Source organism: Rattus norvegicus, chromosome Y, assembly GCF_021556685.1.
Source record: "Rattus norvegicus strain SHRSP/BbbUtx chromosome Y, alternate assembly SHRSP_T2T, whole genome shotgun sequence".
Lineage (NCBI taxonomy): Eukaryota > Metazoa > Chordata > Mammalia > Rodentia > Muridae > Rattus > Rattus norvegicus.
The window spans coordinates 3,624,803-3,643,689 of record NC_141555.1 but is presented as its reverse complement, the minus strand read 5'-3'; the positions used below and the strand labels follow the sequence as shown (position 1 = coordinate 3,643,689).

Here is an 18,887-nt window from a genome sequence, read left to right as displayed (position 1 = left end):
ATATATATCTTTTGTACATTCTGAGCATACTACATTTGCAGCGACAGAAAACACATTGTATTCTTAGAATGTACTTTAATGAATCCAAGGAAACAAGAAAAAAATGCCATCAATATCCCCCATTTAGATCTCAGAATCAATTGTTTCACAATAGTGTAGTTATTTTTACATTTCCTCCTTTTCTCTTTTAAAATATTTATTTATTTATTTATTTATTTATTTATTTATTTATTTACACCCCAAGAAATGACACTGCCCTGGTCCCTCATTTATTTATTTATTTATTTATTTATTTTTGTTTGTTTGATTGTTTGTTTTTTAGTTTACTTGTTTCTTTATATTGATATTATATTTACTTCATTGCACATGGTATAACCTTTGAAATTTTCCCCTCTGGGATCACCCTATCACTTCTACATTCTGCTTGCCTCTCCTTGAATTCTCAAATCCACTCATCAACTCCCTCCATCTCTTACCCTGGTACTCCTTTATAGGGTGACTCAAACCGTCACAGTTTCAAGGGCCTCTCACTGATGACTGATAAGTCCATTCTAAGCTACATATGTGTCTGAGCCATGATTCCATTCATGTATAATTCTGGCTGTTAGTTTAGTCTCTGTGAACTCTAGGGTATTTGACTCGTTGATATTATTGTTCTTTCTATGAGTTTGAACACACACTCACTTCCACAGTGGTAACACCAGCTTGAAAAACACCAGAAATGCAGCAGTGTTGCTTTTTCTTCACATCCTTACCATCATCTGTTGTTACCTGAGGTACAGGAAAGAAATGGACTTAGTAGTTATCTTGTATTGAACCATAATATTTTCTTCTAAATAGTTTTATGCTTATACTTAATTACAAAACAAAATTCCAAAATCCATTTTTTTAGTTCCAAAGTGATGTTCAAATTTTACTTCTTAACATGGAAAATTTCATTTTTCTAGGGCTGCCTTAGAAAAGTAGGACTTGGTGCACTTTAGATCTTTGTTCCAGAAACAAAGAATGATGATATTCAAAATTGGCATGTTCTACAATTCAGGATCTGTGTGTAGGAAAACACAAGGGGGTCCCTGGAACTTCAAAGACATTAAATCATGCATTAAAATAGAAAATGCAATCTTCACCCATTAATAAGACTTCTCCTTTTATGAGTATTCAATATCTATACCTATGCTGTAAATAAGGATGCAGTATAAAAGGAATAATACACATTGTCAGTGCATTTAATACAGTTCTAGAAATTCAAATCTCCTGATCAGAATGCTCTGATACTAGCCTATATTTTGAATTCCAAAAAACAGAAATGAGCTCAAGTACATCTGTAGAAAAAATTACCATTCCAGCGTAGTGATAAAGAAATTCTACCACAGTATCTGATCCCAAATTCCCAGGGTCTAAAGTCTTACTTATCACTGAGATAGATTTCCCTCTACATTCCAGCAGACTAGAATGTCCACAGGTCCCACATTTCAGACTGTGACCTGCTTGGGAGTAAACAAGAAGTACAGAATTCTTCGGTTGTCTTCTCCTAAAATGGCAATACCAATTAATTGCAAGTCTATACTAACCAGCTTAATCTACTCTCTGGGCCTCACAGAAAAGATTGCGTGCATTTGTTTGGAGCTAGTGCCTGTATTCAGGGTTCACTTAAGCAATAGCCACTAACATCCTATACAGTGACCAGTCATTACCTTTATTTCTCAGCAATTAGTCTGTCCATAGAAACATAATTGTACATGGTCCTGAAAAGTCACAGGAACCTTGATAAGGCAAATCATCAGTGACAATAATTCCACTAAATGTCCCTCTTTCATAGGGTCACAGTAATAAAAGGAATAATACTAGTGTGAATGGCATAGTATGCTTACAGGTAGTAGTCTAGCATTACTGTCGTCTGAGAAGATTCATGCTGCATGAGAGATGCAGATACCCACAGTAAAACAGCATTTGGGACATAAGGATTAATATGAAAACTGGAAATTCATTGTAGCCTCCAATAACTAACTAACGGAGTGACTTATCTTGGACATTTCAGCCTTTAAGAGGTTGAGTGACCAATCAAAGTGCATACACATGTGAGACAAAGCCTTTCTGCATATATAGCTTGGTTTTCATGTGAGTTGTGAAAATGTAGAGCATGGGTTACTCTAACAGCTGTTCCCTGAACAAGGGAGATGTATTTACAGCTAAGTTGACTTTTATTTCTGCCATAAATGGGATGTCACTAACATTGAAGAGAATTATTGTTCTGAGTAGGCAGTTACCCAGGGCTGCAACACCTGCTCAGAAAAAAATTGGAAGGGTCATTTGAGGAATAGTTTGTGTAAGGTGGTAAACAGGAATTCACACTTAAGAGCACATAAAGTGTACAATTAAATAAATAGACTTGGGGCAGAGTACATACTCAGGATCCTTAAAGTCCTAGGTTGTATTCACGAAACAGAGAAAAATTATCAATAGAAAAAATAAAATTAATGTAGGAATTTAATCAAAACAATCTCTAATTAACAGTAACATGTCAGTTATACACCATGCTATCAAAAAAGATGCCAGTCATGTCCCTGTAGTTTATAGACTTGTGGGTTTTAAGTAACTAAATTATTTTTTTTATTCATTGAGGCAGAATCTCTATTTTGTAGCATTACTTCCCCTGGCACATATTATGTAAAATTCACTGGCATTCAAGTCAAAGATTTTCTTTGGAATTATCACCTGATAAAAACCAAAATGAATGCTATTCTTGGGCCAATTTCAGATTGACTCAACAATTACAACACACATATGTTTTGTTCTGTACAGAATTTCCAAATAAGAAAGTTTGTACACAAAACCTGCAAATTTATAAAAGGAAAAGAAAAGAAAAACTGTGTCAGAAAAGGAAGAGGGGGCCTGGAAGAGATCTCTATAACCACCTGCAGTTTCTGCAATAAGTAAACCAGGGTGTCATTCTACCTGGAGGTAGTAGTTTTAATACTAAAAATGAGAATAATTTCACTTTAATTCCCCGAAACTAAAATAAATATCTTCCAACTACTGTCTTATACCTTATAAAGCAATAGTTTCATTCTATATTCATAGATCAGAAGAGGCAAATCAAATTTGATTCCCTCATAGGTTAGTTTATATTAAATAGAAAATTTCAATAGGACTCCTTTTAATATACATGTTTGCATAGGGTTGTGTGTGTGGGTAATATTGTCTATCTGTATATGTTTATACAAGAAAGCCTGGACACAGACAACTGAAACAGAGATCATTGAGGATCACTGCTTACAGTTTGCATTCTGTGTCTTACTCAACCTGTTTTTTATATATACCAGAGTAACTTGTTCAGGGGAGGCATTGCTCAAAATGGGATGGGTCCTCCCCGTCAATCACTAAATTTGCCCCACGGGTTTGTCTATTCTATATTTAAGCTGAAGTTCTGCATTATTAGATTTATTTGGCCCACTTGTTCTCAACATGTTGGCCATGATCCATTTGGGCATAACATATTATATATCCTGCGTATCAGATATTACACTGTTATTCACATCAGTGTCAAAACTACAGTTATGAAATAGTAATGGAATAATTCAATTGCAGAGGGTCTCCACAATATGTGGAATTGTATTAAAATACTGCAGCATTAGTTTAGGACCACTGTTCTAGCTCTATCAGGCTGAAAAAATACCTAACTTAGGAAAACATAGGAGCATTTGAATTAGAAGTGTGCCTCACCATTATGTGTATCTGGGCTCTGTAGATTCCAACTGTGATTCCCAAGCTTTCATAGCAAGAGTTTTACCCACATGGCTATTTCCCTAGCCCAAACTGAGCATTCTTGAGTAGAAAATCCAAAATGGTTCACAATCTGAAATATATCAAACATTGTCTTGCTGCAAGTGAGAAATTTCTACAACTGGAATCCAAATATTATGCCTGTGTGAAAATGTATAAACTGAACCACTCAGATCATAGGTGTATTAGAGAAATATATCTTATGAAAATGGTGGTTGTTACAGTTGGTGGGTTCTATTCTAAATGAATATATCATGGGTATGCACATATTCCACATTCTGTGTAAAAACAAAACCTTTTCTAGTTTCAAACAGTGTTCTCTCTCTCTATCTATCTCTATCTCTCTCTCTTTCTCTCTCTCTGTGTGTTTGTGTGTGTGTTTCTGTGTGTGTTGTGTTCGCGTTGTGTGTATTGTGTGTGTGTTGTGTGTGTTGTGCATGTGTGTGTGAGTACATTGTCTCTTTGTGAATGTTTGTAAGTGCGTGTACATCATAGAATTCAGTGACTAGACTCACTAATTAAAATTGATATTGTTACTAAGAATTCATTGGTAATATACATCAAATATGTGGAGGTTTAGTTAAGGACACGATATGGGTTGAAGGACTTTGTTAACACCCAAAGATCTAAAGACTGTGGATGAGGGAGAGTCTTTTCCCTGAAATGTGTAAATGAGGGTCCATTCATTTGACATACTGTCCACTCCCACTCCCACAGTTTTTGCTGTTTCCCAGAGTCCAATATCTTTTTCCTACACCTTTAAATGTATGCAAGTTGGTATATATTGTTTCATTGAGTAAAACTTGAGAGGGGGCATGATTTGAATATGTTCACCCATGTGTTTTCATGAAATCTCTGACCTACAACCCAGTTTTGTGCAATGAAAACTTCATCTTCCTGGCAATATAGGTGTTCAGATATATGAAAAACATCAATTTGTTAACTTACTGTCCATTCTTAAAATTTAAAGTCCTCAAATGTGATAGGATAAAGCATGAAGCAAGCGCCATGGAATGGCAGAGTATAAAGGAGCTGCAGGCCAAAGCCAAGGAGGAGGAATCAGAGAAGCTGTAGTGCATCCTAATGCACAAAGAGATGAAGCTGCAGTTCGAACTGGGCAACCTGCTGGCTTTAGAGAACAAAACCCTGATGGTACTCCACCAGGCAGCATCCTGGCCAGAAGCTGAGCTTAGAAAAACACACAGCATCTCATAAACAAACTTTGGCAGCTGCCAACGGAGAATGGAAAAGACAGTAGTAGCACACTTTCAGGATCCCACTACAGGCTTGCCCACTGAAAAACTGCTGCACTGACCAAGGCCACTCACCCGCTGGCAGCAGTAACATGCCTTAAGGGCAACTATCCCAAAAAGAGGACCACACTCCTGTGGGACAAGGTGAATGACCAGTGGTCATGCACTCGTGGCTACAAGCACACCTGGGATGATAAGGTTCCTGAGAGCTCTATTCCCATGGGAGACTAGTTTGCAAGAGGAATCAGGCCAAGAATGAATGCATGGCTGAGAAGGAACTGAACCTTCTGCAGAACCTGCCCTGTGAGAACAAGGTACAGGAATCCAGCTAAGTGGGCCTGAATCCTACAAGAAACCAGAGTAAAGAGGAGCAGGGCCACAGCATGTAAGTGGCCGAGGTCTTCAATTTTTTGGTGGAATGTTTCCTGATGTGCCTCTCCAAGAAGGAAGCATTCCAGGGCTCTGGCAAGAAAAGGAAGGTTCAGCACCTATTTGGGGAATTCACAGCCAAGAAATCGAACCAATTGGAGCTACTCCAAGTAGTGAAGAACAAGAAGCCTCAGCTGTAGGTTAACATGGTCACCACGGAGCAGATGAGCGAAGAGGACTAAGAGGAGGCTAACAAGAGAAGAAAAATGAGAAAGAAAGGCAGGAGAAGGGGGGCCAGCAAAGAATTTTAGGCAAGAAACATTCCAGTCCACCTGTTTTGGGTCACCAAAAGAAAGGAGTGTGGCACCAAGGAGGGTAGAGGAGAGAGAGTACTGCTCTGCCCTCTGAACCTGTTCTGAAAAGCTACAACTGTCCATACTGTAGGCTGGTTCAGGAGATGGAGACTGACCACAATGAGCTTGACATAAAAGGAACAGGCATGCCTTGTCTCACTCAGTGCTGGACTATGAATTACTGGAGACACTGACTGGAAGCTGGTGTATTTTGATAAATTAAGTATTACAGAATAATATTAAGAACCAGGAACAAGGTAAGGCCTGCTTTTTATTTTGAATTCGGATGCTATGTAAAGGTTGTTCAAATTTCTAGGCTATAGTAGATTGGTTTCAACACTTTTGCATTATTTTTGTAAGAAAGCTTGTATATTTTTCAAAGCAGGGAAATGGGTGGAGTTTACAAAGAGTTAAATGTATAGGGATAACTCGAGTTGCTTTTAGTAGAAACTGTATGTAGCCAGTGAACTTGGTACCAATATGGAGTGTTCTGTCAAAAAAAGTTACAAAGGATATTAAAAATACCGCTTGTACTAGGAAAACTCAAAAATTCTTTTGGAATGTACTGTAATTATGAAATAGTCCTTCTTGGTGTTACTTTTGGTGGTACATTTGTCCAATAATTTGCACCACAGTAAATAATGGTAATTAACCTTGTTATTTAAGAAAATGGTTGTCTCTTTGTCTGTACCTAATGACTTTTGTTTAATTGGCTTGGATTTTAGATTTTATTAAATGCTGGTCTGGTATTCGCTGTTGAGTCAATTAAGGCTTTCTGGAACTCACTAAGGCCAAGTGCTTTGGTTATAAATGAGGACCCACACACAACAGATTCCACACTTATTTCTTTCCTGGATGTTTTTCCCTGATTACCTGTCCTTTTTTATCTTAATAAACTTATCTTTGCATAAAGAAAGAAAGTTTAAATCCTACCTCCTCGCAATCATATATACAACCAGAAAATTAGTGCAGATATCAGTGAACAAATTTCAACAGGCACTGTTGCTTGCTGCTTGTGGTCTCATCAACTATCACTTCTCTGATAGCTAACTTTTTGAATTCCAAGGTGTAGGTCTGAGTTTGTTGGGGGTGGACCATGATTCTGTCTTCATGGTATAGCTAAGACTAACAAGGATATATAGGGAATGAAAAGCCTCAGATCTAATGAAAGCTCAATTTTCATCGGTTCAAAGTTCATGACAGAATCCCTTATACACTGTCATTGGGAGCTTCTGCCTTCTTACCAAGGGTCTGCAAAACCCATGGTAAAATGCTGCCTAACCAAACAAGTGTAAGAGTGGAAAAAATCATGTAAGTTCTTTCCAAATTATTGTCATTACCTTTGGCTACACCCTGGATCAGATAGTATCACAATGACAAGGCTCAAAATGAAAACTTGTGGAATGTAGGGAAAGTCAGAAATCCAATGGATCTGTGAGATAGTTCAGTGGAGTTCTCCTATATGCAGAAGTACAGGGCCTCGATAATGAAAAGCATTTGGTTAGAGATGTTGGCACACTGTTTAGCTGTAAGCCTGAGAAACAGTGAAGGAGGTATTTAAATGTAAAATTATATAAATGAATCCCACCATATATGTGTTACAATAGGCCCAGGGTACGTAGGAGGAATATGCACCATTTCATGGAAAATGATGAGAGTTTTGTACTATAAACTGTAATGACTTTTTCATTATTTGCACGTAAATAGGACTCTGAATTCCCCATGCACAATGAATTTCCCATCTATACTTTTATCATTATCATTAATTAACCAGTTTGATTATTGATGTTCAGCTACTATCTGAAACAATCTTGACTGAGTGGTAAAATGTTTGGAACAGTGCCTGGAGGAATTTGGCACTATTTGTTGAACATATTCATTTTGGTGAACTCTTCCCACCTAGAATAGACTTCATTATAAACAATCATGTACACTTAATCTCCCCAATCCAACAGATATCAGGGATATCAGGTTCCAAGTCATGACCATTTTCTCAGACCCTCATATATGCCTAGTTCTAATAGATTTATAATATCACTGTTTTAGATTTATATCACTGCAAAACTTGCAGATTGTTTAGATATACAGTGTCAGCCAACAAAGTCTACAACAAATTTAAGTGTGAGCAACTCAGTATTGTGGATCCCAGACAGGGAATCTGGTGAAGGTTAGTTACCAGAGCCTTGCCAATATTTTCTGGCAGAGTGATCTTTCCTGTGGTGTCCACTACCAACCTTTGGGTTCAAGCTGTCCTTCTTTTCTCTGTATATTCTCAATTTCTCCATGGTTGAACCATGGAGCCTCAGCAATAGTGGATCACAGTATGGCAGGAGAATGTCAGTACATCATTCTGTATCTTGGGCAAGCACAGGAAAGACGAGTAAGTGCCCTGTTAACCTCTAGCCTATATGTAGACAATATTTTTTATTTTTTTTATTAAATTTAGTATTTCTTATTTACATTTCGAGTGTTATTCCCTTTCCCCGTTTCTGGGCAAACATCCCCCTAATCCCCATTGCTGCCCTCTTCCCTACAATCTAGTTCACTGGGGGTTCAGTCTTAGCAGGACCCTTGGCTTCCCCTTCCACTGGTGCTCTTACTAGGATATTCATTGACGTAGACAATATGTTAATATACTAAGCCTTAAACCAGGGAACTCAGGGAGGAAAAGAAGTATTCACCAGGAGAGCTGAGAATTACTCTTTGATCTTAATGTCTTTCTGGAACCTGTGAAGACAGCTCTTTCCCTTTAAATCATACCATGCACTTGTGCAGTAACAAAAGGATAGTGACTTTTCTCATATACGAAGACAAGTCTTCATTTTCACCATGTATTCTGACTCTAAGGCTTGGGTCTGTATCATCTTTTTTAGTAACTGCTGAAGCCACTTTGTAATTTGTTCCATGTTTATGAAGGTTTTACTATTGATGTGGTGCAGTGCATCAGATATGTTCATAGGATGTAGGGTATCCAATATTTCTAGACAGATTATTTCAGCCAAGTTGGTTTCCTCATACAATCAGTGATGAGGATGTTTCAGACATCAGGTAAGAGAGTTGCAGGATTGACGGCCAGGCTCCAGGATAGTTCAGGACTAGAGCCTGATATTATTTCACACATGCAATAAAAATCCAAGGGTCTGCTATTCCTTTCAGGAGCCTCAACTACATGGTGTTATATGATTTCTTAACTGCTTTTGTAGCATCTTGGATATTTTGCCACTAATAAGGATTTTAGAATGACAATGAATGTGTATAGAAATTACCAATAATAAAATGCTGAGATAAGAGCAGTATATGGACAATTGTATATGTTTATGATTCCAGAACATTCTATATCTGTGGCAACAACCATGATTATTATTTCTGTGTTAAAATTTGGGATATACCAAAAATTTTTACTGGACCAAAATTGTCACATCTGTTAATTGAAGTTCTGAATTTTTCTTATTTTAATATTTGTCCTTATATTCTCCTTGATTTTCATAATTTCATTTATTAATATTAATACCATCATCATTATCATCATCATCAATTATTCTTATGATGATATTGGGATATGAACTCAGGACTTTGCACAAGATGGGAAAGTACTACTACTACTATAGTATCCTCTAGCCTGATTTTTGACATTGCTTTGTCTCTCAGTTCATACAGTGATTTTATTCTTTTCTACTCCTTTCCTTTCCTTTTGTCTAAGGTTCTAAGGATTGACATTTGTGCTTCAGAATGCTATGAAAAAGTTATATTACTATGCTCTGCTCTGGCCTCAACAGTGTCCATGATTACTGTCAAAAGTGAGGTCTTTCAGGTGGCCCCAAATTTGTCCTTAGAGTGGAATTCCAGGAGAGATCTGAAGTCATGATTGGATATCTGTCTGTCTGACTGGCAAAACTCTGATAGACATGACCAAGGGCAAAAGCTTTGAACTGCCCCAGCCCCAATGCTTGCTTTTGTATTACAATTGAAACTGACACCTATGCATTAAGGCAGTGGTTTTCAACCTTCCTAATGCTGTGAATCTTTAATATTGTTCCTCATGCTGTGGTGACCGCAACCACAAAATTGTTTTCATTGCTATTTCATAACTTTAATTTTTGCTACTGTTATGAGTTTTATGGTAAATATCTAATGGCAAGACATCTGATGTTTGAACCCCATGAGAGGGCCACTCGATACTAAAGGCTTTCTCACCCAGTAGGGTTGAGAATTACTGTAATAAGCCTATTCAGATACATAAATAGAAGTGTTGAAGGAGTCCTAGTGGATAAAAATGATGGACTGTTCATTCCCTCTCTATTATCACAGCTGTTTGAGAACATAATAAATCTCCATGGGTTCTGAATTCTGTGTTTGATTGGATGGGAGTAAGATCTGAGAAGCCTATCAAAGTGACAGGTTGCCTTGATATTTACTCTTCAGCTTCTAAGCCACTAGTTTATTTCTTCTTCCTAGCAGCAGTTGTGTCTGTTTCATTTACTCCTTCAATATCTCTTAATCAGTGCCCTCTTTCATTGCAAAGGATGAGATTTGAAAAAGCAGTGTGTCTAATTTGGATTTCCATGCCCCTTAATTGACTTAGAAACTTGAGATCCAGTGTCTAGGAGACAGAAAAAGGACTCAAATGGAGATAAAGATTTGTGTTTGGACCAGGACTAAGAAGCAAGCTTACAATAAATAAGATTAGAAGATTGTGGAATGTTATGATTTAAGTGTATGAATTCCTGGAAAAATCTCCAGTCCTCTATAGACTGTCAAATTTATAGGAGGGTGACTCTAAATTTTCACAGCAACACAGTATCACATTACTATTATTTCCTTGTGTCATCTATACGTAGAGGAACTGGTGTTCATTTTTATTGTTTATTCTACTTTTTGGTTGGGAAGTCCTTCCTACTTTAGAATAGTATGAGATAGAGGTTACTTATGCTTATGTTACAAAACTTTTCATTTTTTAGATCAATCCAACGAAGAAGAAAGGAGGATAGAGTAACAAAGAAAAGATATTTCTTAAATTTAAACAACCATCAATTAGAGCTCTTCTTTCTGTAAATAAGAAGAAAAATCTCTTACATGAGAAGTACTGGTATGAATGATGAAGACAAACTTGACCAGCTTAATTTTTCCAGAAAAGAGAAAAAGAACACAAAGAAAAATTTTGAATATACACAAGCAATCCTACTTAACTCTAATGATAACTTTGTGTAGATTTGTTTCAAGTTTGCTTCAGTAAGTTAATTTTTCAAAGTACTTTCTTCAAAATTAGCCCAAAGCCCCTTTTTTATACATGTGTATTTGCTACATTAATATTTTTTTACAAATCCGAGGTAATGCAATAGGTCAAAATAAACATCTATTCAGGAAAAAGAGAAATAATTCTGAAATTCCTAGCAAAAGCTCAGTTCCAAATTGAAAAGCCCTCCACAAGAACGACAAGAAAGTAACCTCTGACTGTAGGTGATATCATTATACAGGTGAAGGCAGTTATAGGATAGAACAATGCCTATCACTGGAAATGAAGTAAGGAATGTTGGGAGAAAAGTTTTATAGGATGAAGAGATGGGAGCAAGAGGACGGAAGAACAGAGAGAACATAGCCGGAAGTGTTAAGATTTCTCTCTGTGTATTTACAGGTTGTTATGATTATTCTTAAGGTGTGAATGAGTATAGGATTTTGTATGGCTAGATGACCAAATTATGCCTTATCAATTGAGTCAAAGGTTATTGTATGGTATGTTCTTTTCTGATTTAATTGAGTTCAAGAGAATGTGTTGTGTTTGGTCACTGGGCAAACCACAGAATTGGAGATATATTTTGGTGTAGTGGGATTAGTATATATATTAAGGGAGAATTTGCCTTATTCAATTACATGACCAGTAACTTCATTTATATTTTATTTGACTTTATTGATTGTGCAGTGGAAGAGGGAAAACAATCTGGGCATTACTTAGAGTAATATCTTTGATCAGGAGGAAGAGCTTTCTAACATTGCTATGATTTTCCAAGTCTTGGGAAGGAAGGCAGTCAATCCAGATGGGCTGCTTTATAGTCCCAGCACTTTATGAAAAGTTCTTTGATTTTGGCACTATTCTTATTGGCCAGGGCATCCTGGGAACCATACACAGAGTGAAAGGAAACCATCCCAAGTCAATGATCAATCAGAACAAAACACAACCAATGTTTTTCAGTAAGTTCAGTCCAGCAAGGCAAGCTCACATTCCACAAAGGCCAAATCTCATCTCGAGCTGGAATGACATTGCTCACTGTAGCACACACACACAGTACATCATCTTGGCCTACACATTCACTCAGCAACTGATGTTCACACCACTCGTTCATAGCCTCTAGCTGCTCCCTTTGTTCCAGATGATAGGGCTGGATATGGTGTTGTAAGCCTTTAATCCTAGTACTCATACCTCAAACACTTCTCCTAATGATTTTGGCAAGTTTAATCAAGTAACACTGAGAGACAAATCCAGCACACATCTTTTGGAAAGTAAAAACATATCAAAATAATGCTGTCAAATTCATTTGTAGGTCATCAGCCTGCTTACATTTTACTGCATAAGAACTGCAGGCAAGAACCTCTGGCCTCTAAAACTGGCAGTATTTCCAAGGAGTCCTGTAGAGAAAATATCCTGTCATTTCTAGCGTAAAACATGTTGTTTCTGGTCAAACAGATACTGCACTGGTCTCTGTGACAGAACTCTGTGCCTTGGTCCCTGCCAACCAACTACTCTTGAAGTCCCAACATTGATAGTCACAGGGTCTCAAGGAGTCCAGGGGACATCTCTTTGCCTCTGACTTAAGTCTATTTCTCAGAAATAACAAGCTTTCCTCAGAACGACAGGCACCAGAAAACTCATTCTTTCGCCTGTGTTTAGAAACATTGTGCATGGGACTTACCTAAGACTTAAATTCCAGCTTCTTACTCATCTTTTGGGATTACCAAACCTCTTTGCTCTCTTTTCTTTGCTTCTCCTGTCTGGCAAATGCTTTTTCAATAGTTTCATTGTCTCTCATTTGTGGCTACAGAGTACACCCAGGGGCATTTTGTATGCTAAGCACTCATCAGACATTGACCAGGACTTCAGCCCCAGTGGTGTCTTTTATAATATAATCCTTTTAATTCTATTTCTTGAAAAATCCTACCCTATAAGTGGGGAGTGATTGCAGAGCTCACCTTCATTACTACTTGTCATCTTGTATGTACTTGTGAAATATCATTTCTAAATTTTACACACTCACACACACACACACACACACACAGTTATTTTATTGCATTCGGTGAATGAAGTCATTTAAACCTTTAAAAAAAAACTTTGTTTGTTTCATGTATGTGGGTACACTGTCACTGCCTAAAAACACACCAAAAAAGATCGCAGATTCCCATTACAGATACCTGCAAACCACCATGTACATTCCGGGAATGAAAATCAGGAACTCTATAAGAAAAATCAATGCTTTTTACCACAGAGCCCCTACTTTGCCCCATTTAAACTCTTTAAAATCTATTTGACAGTATATGGGTTTAATATCCTTGATTAAGATTCCTTCCCATCATCTCTCTCACTCCATCTAAACCACCTCCACATTCTACTCTACCCTCCTCTCTTCCTCCTCTTTCTTCTCTTCCTTCTCTTCTACCTCTTCCTCCTCCTATTCTTCTTCTATTCATTATCATTTCTCCTTCTTCCCTCATATCTTTTTATTCCCCTGGTTTTGATCATAACACACTGAGTTTAACTATGATTTTTGGCCTCAGAGTGGATTGGGTTTAACTTATGAGAGAGTGAGCCACTTCTCAAGGGATATATCACTTAGCAGAAATGACATCCCCTCACCTCAGTAACTGTTAACTATTAGGAACAAATATACCCCGTGCAATTCAGTACTCAGTTGACAACCACTGCATTATGAAAATTGCTGAAACTTCATTGGTGTCTTGTGGCTTAGACCTGTACCTTCATCACAGTTTATTTAATCCAAGGGAATCACATCTCTTTGCTCATACCAGATGTGGTGATATCACTCCTACTACCTCCAAGGATATGTGTTTGTGTGTTTGTGTGTGTGTGTGTGTGTGTGTGTGTACCTGTGTCCTTTAGATTTCCAAGTGCAGTTGACTTCATATAACAAGAAGAGCTGTATCGTTAATAAGGAGTGGCCATTCCCCATCAAGTCCAACCCTCTCCTAGTGTGGTTTCGACTCAGGTCCGAGGAGAGCACAAGAGCACTATAAGTAAAAAGAGTATACACCATTGGAAACAAAATCATTCTTATGTGTGCAAATCCAGGAAGTTGTTATATGAAAGTGAGAAGAGAAAGTACGCAACAAAAAAGCAATAAAGGACAGACAAACTGCCACAAAAGAAAACAGCAGTTGGCCAAAATGAATAGCCTACATCCAGCACAAAAAAAGGTGACTCCCAAATTCATAGATTGCATTCCAAGGACATTTTCCTCAGAGATACAAAACCGTGTATTCCTCTGAAACACTCGTCATTGTGAAATTGTAACATGTGTGATGAGGTCAAGTGATACATATAACTTCTTTTACTAAACTCATTGTTTCATACCTAGAAAAGAATCACATGTGAAGACAGGAGTTTCTGTGGGAGGCTTGTGAATACTGAGCACTGTGCCTTGCTGGCATGACTTCTATTTTATCTTAATAAACTTACCTTTGCATAAATAAAAAATGATGAATTCACACATCCTCACAATCCCTCATACAACCAGAAAATTAAAATAGACATCAGTAAGCAAAGTTCAATAGTCACAGTTCTTTGCTGCTCTGTGGTCTCATCAGCTACTGCTTCTCCAATATTTACTTTCCTCAGTTCCTAGCTCCAGGCTTCTTATGGAGGCAACATCGAGGCTCTTTACTGCTATGCCCACTCTCCAGGTGCTATATGGCCTTGTTATATCCCAAGGCACACCTGACCTTGATTGATTGTTTTTCCAAGGTCATTAATATGTTCCAATCATATTTTTCTTCCTAGTGAAACTTATGATAGCTCATCTATTCCTTATTATGCACCCTTTACCTACTATCCTGTGAGGAGGGGGACACATATTCTTCTTACTTCATTATATCTTTCTGAAAACATTATCTGTCTTCAGGCAGAAAATTAGCTACTGCAGAGACATGCCTTAACACGGCTCTTACTTCCTCGTGCTGTGCCGATATGCTGTTTCATTCCTCTATTATCACAATTAAATTTGTTAATGGAGAGTTTTCCTGGATATAGTACTGGGCTGACATTTGTGTTTTCTTGGGGTCTTATAACACCTGTTCCTAGTCTCTTTTGAGAACTATGAGCCAGCATGCATACATGATTGTTGGGGAAGTCAGAGGGAAAAATCAGCATGTAATAAAAATAATAAAAGGACAAGATGAAGAAGGAATGGGATAGAGAAACATTACTGTATCATCTATATTAGGATAGATTAAATTACAGTATTGCTTTGTACATTGTATTATGGTCTTTACTATCTCTTCCTGGAGCAGTACTGAGCTGAAGTCAGCTGCTTTTTAACTATGTTATATAGTATCTGGTGCAACAATTGTAAATAAGGTATTTATTTTTAAAAATATCAAAAGGCCTATGAGATGTTGTGTTTCCGTTTTATTTTGCAAACTTGATAAGTTTTAATTTTACATTATTAATTACTTCAAGTGATTGGATAGTCCTTTAATGGACCAGTGTACCTCGTGGAATTTTATTTCCTATGCTGGCTCATTCACCTTATCCTTATTGATGGTCCATCTTTTGTTTGTGAAGTATGCTATTAAATCAGCTACAATTTTCTACTTCTCATTTGATATTTATAAGGAAGAAATCATCTACATATAAATTGATAGTGACTTCCTGTGATCTTTGAAATGAGTCTAATTCCAATCAAATTGTATTATGTAGTGTGACTGGATTGTTCTTATATCCTTGTGGGACCCTGGTTATTTGCCATTGTTTTCATTCCTATGAAAATATAGTTGTTTCCTAGAATTAAGGTGTAAAGGAATGCCAAACAATAAGTTTGTTAAATTTGCAGTGATTAGCCAATTAGTTTGCCTTTTGTCTTTTTCTTAGGAAAATGTCTTCTACATCTGGTAATTGTCCTTTCATTTGGCCTGTAAGGTTATTTATGCTTCTATACTGTACTGTAAATCTCCATTTGCCAATCAGTTTGTTAACTGGCCAAAGGATGCTTTGTTTGAAGCTCTGTGTTGGTTCTATTAAGTTTTATTTCAGTAAGGTTTTTATGGTCTCTTTTTCTTCCTCCATCCCCCCTTTCAAGGGGTGGGCCCGGGAGTGAAACACCATCCCAGATGCCACCACTGCCCATTGTGATTTCCAGTACAGGAGGGAGGCAGCAAAAGGTAAGGAGTCTGCACGTTTCCGAGCTGCAAATATCCGCATCCTTTGCTGCCTCAATTTGGTACAAGCATTTGCCTTCCATGATGGCTCCAATGTGCTCCTCTCGAGTACATGCTGCACCTTTCCTTTATATGGTGACGAACACTGCATAAGGTTCAGGGTTTATGCTGGGCCATGGGTGCATCTCCTTCCTCTGGTGTTTGGGGTGACAGTGCCTTGGTGTTATATTTCTGATTGGCAAAGGAGCCCTCTGTGAGATCTTACCTGACACTGCATTGTATTAGGACGGTCTTTATTGTTAGAATGCTCAAACACATCGACCAACAAATCCTAGCCCAAGGCAGATAAAATTATGGCATTTCCAGTGGTTGGAAACTCCACATGTAAGTAGTGGTGTTCATCATTTTGTTTGAGGTGGAATGTGGGTGCTGTTGGATTTCCTTCTAAGTTCCAGAACACAATTACCTGTCAACAGCCAGGTATTCCTAACTAAGTATAATAGGGAAACTTTGTCCCCATACTTCACCTCTTTCCGCTCTGTAAAGATATTTGTATGGAATGTGCAAGGTCAGTTAAGAATGATTTTTTCCGTCTTTTTAATTTACAGGAATTGTTTTTATTTATTTACATTTCAAATGTTATCCCCTTTCCTAGTTTCCTCCCCATAATCCCCATTTTATCCCTACAGTTTTCTTGATGGTGTTCCCCCACCAAACTACCCACTCATTCCCATCTCCCCACTCTCACATTCCCTTCACTGGGGAGTCCAGCCTTGTCACGACCAGTGACTTTTTATCCCACTGTTGCTCAATAAGGCTATCCACTGCTACATATGCAGCTGGAGCCATGGGTCTATCCAAGTGTAATCTTTGGATGGTGGTTTAGTCCCTGGGAGCTCTGGTTGGTTGGTATTGTTGTTCTCACAGGGTTGAAAACCACTTCAGCTTCTTCAGTCCTTTCTCCAACTCCTCCAATGGGAACCCTATTTTAAGTTCAATGGTTGTTTGAGAGCATCTGACTCTGTAATTGTTATGCTCTGCCAGAGCCTCTCTGCAAAAGTACTTGACAATGTGAGGTAGCTAATTGGATAGGTCCTGCAGAGAAGCAGGACAAATTGTTAATTGAAATAATAGAAAAACAAAAAACAAAAAAGTAAACTCAGGTGATTATATAAAGCCCTCCAGGTCAGGCCCCAATACCAAGAGTAGTTGGACAGAACAAAACCAACTCAATGGGTATTTTTTGTAGACATTTTGGTCTCATATTGATATGTTGGGAATCAGTATCATCACTTTCCCAGTTTGGTCTCTATTCACAGCATATGAACTTCTCCACTTCTATTTCTCTCCCATCTCTACATCATACTTCTTTATGGTGGTTCCATCCTCTTCCCTGCAACTCAGGAAGACATGTCCGTCTATGTGCTTACACCTTTATCTGTATTCTTCCTTGACAATTGGAGAGTAAGCCTGGGATTTTCCTGGTGTTTTCCTTCCCATGTCCAATCCTTAAGAGAATCTGACACTAACAATCATATTATAGACTCACTCTTGACATTCAGCTTCTAAACTTCTGGTCACTTCTATTATCTGCAATTGTTTTCCCTTGTGTATTTAAATGTTCTCTTTTAAAGAAGACTCAGGCCAGGCGAGATATCTCAGTGGTTAAAGATTTCTGTTTTTATGGAGGATTGACATTCAGTTTCCAGTACCAATATCTGCATGCTCCAGATAAGTTCAATTACAGAAGACTATGTTTTCTACAAGCACTTGAAATCATGTGTACATACCCACTCTGAGAAAGACATACATACAATTAAATCTTAAAATACAATATTTTTTAAAAAGAATTACTTCACTTGACAATATTGATCAATGTATTTAATCTGAGCACTAGGAGCCAGATGCTGGTGTAACTCAGAATTTGAGGCCAGCCTGGTTTCTAGAGCAAGTTCCAGAACTCTCTCAAAAAAATAAAACAATAAAAAACAAACATTAAATATACCTAGCAATATGTTGCTATTTGGAAAATGTGTAAGACATAATGTGTATTCAACATAGTTGAAAAGGTAGTCTCCCTTGTTCCTTTATAAACTGTGACTATTAATATTAATGATCACCATGATCATGATCAACTTGTACCTATCCTTAGGATTTCCAGAAAAATCTAACTGAGAAAAGATTGTTGCCAACACCATGATTGTTGGCATAAAGTAGGTACATTATCTGAATCTACAAAGAGAAGAAGATAAAGTCAGTGGAGTGGCAATATTCATTTCTTTCTCCTTCTTGACTGAATTCAGCATGTTGCACAGTTTGAATCTTCTGCCACCACGTTGATTTCACCAGGATATACCAAAGTAAAACTCTTTTCGTTTTACTTCTTAACATGAATTTTTTCCGAAGGAAACCAAACCACAAACAGATACATACATACATAAATTCATATGTATGTGCATACACATGTATTCATACATATATACATATATGCTTACATCCTTCCATTTTTTCACTTCCACTTTCTTTTTTTGATTGACAATTGATTACATTCAATTGCTCAATTAGTCCTTCTTCAAGCTTATATTGGGTGGCAGAGTTTCTGCTTTCTGACTGAAATAAATAAAAGTAGGTATTCAAAATATAATAGTTCTTTGAAAATGCTGTTAGATAATGTTTTGATGGGGCAAACACATTGAAGAATGTATAACTGAAACAGACACAGGTGAAAGGATATTATGTTAATGTAAGT

General features: G+C 37.4%; 1 long non-coding RNA gene and 1 pseudogene across 1 annotated transcript in view; one reads left to right on the top strand and one right to left on the bottom strand.

Moving 5' to 3' along the window:
* Positions 1–433: 433 nt before the first annotated feature.
* Positions 434–18,887, bottom strand: part of LOC147997945 (uncharacterized) — a 60,697-nt gene continuing 42,243 nt past the window's right edge. Inside the window, exon 4 of the long non-coding RNA XR_015647402.1 lies at positions 434–771. This is a non-coding gene — a long non-coding RNA (uncharacterized LOC147997945). The remainder of the gene's footprint in view (positions 772–18,887) is intronic.
* Positions 4,796–5,783, top strand: LOC108353308 (ribosome biogenesis regulatory protein homolog; annotated as a pseudogene).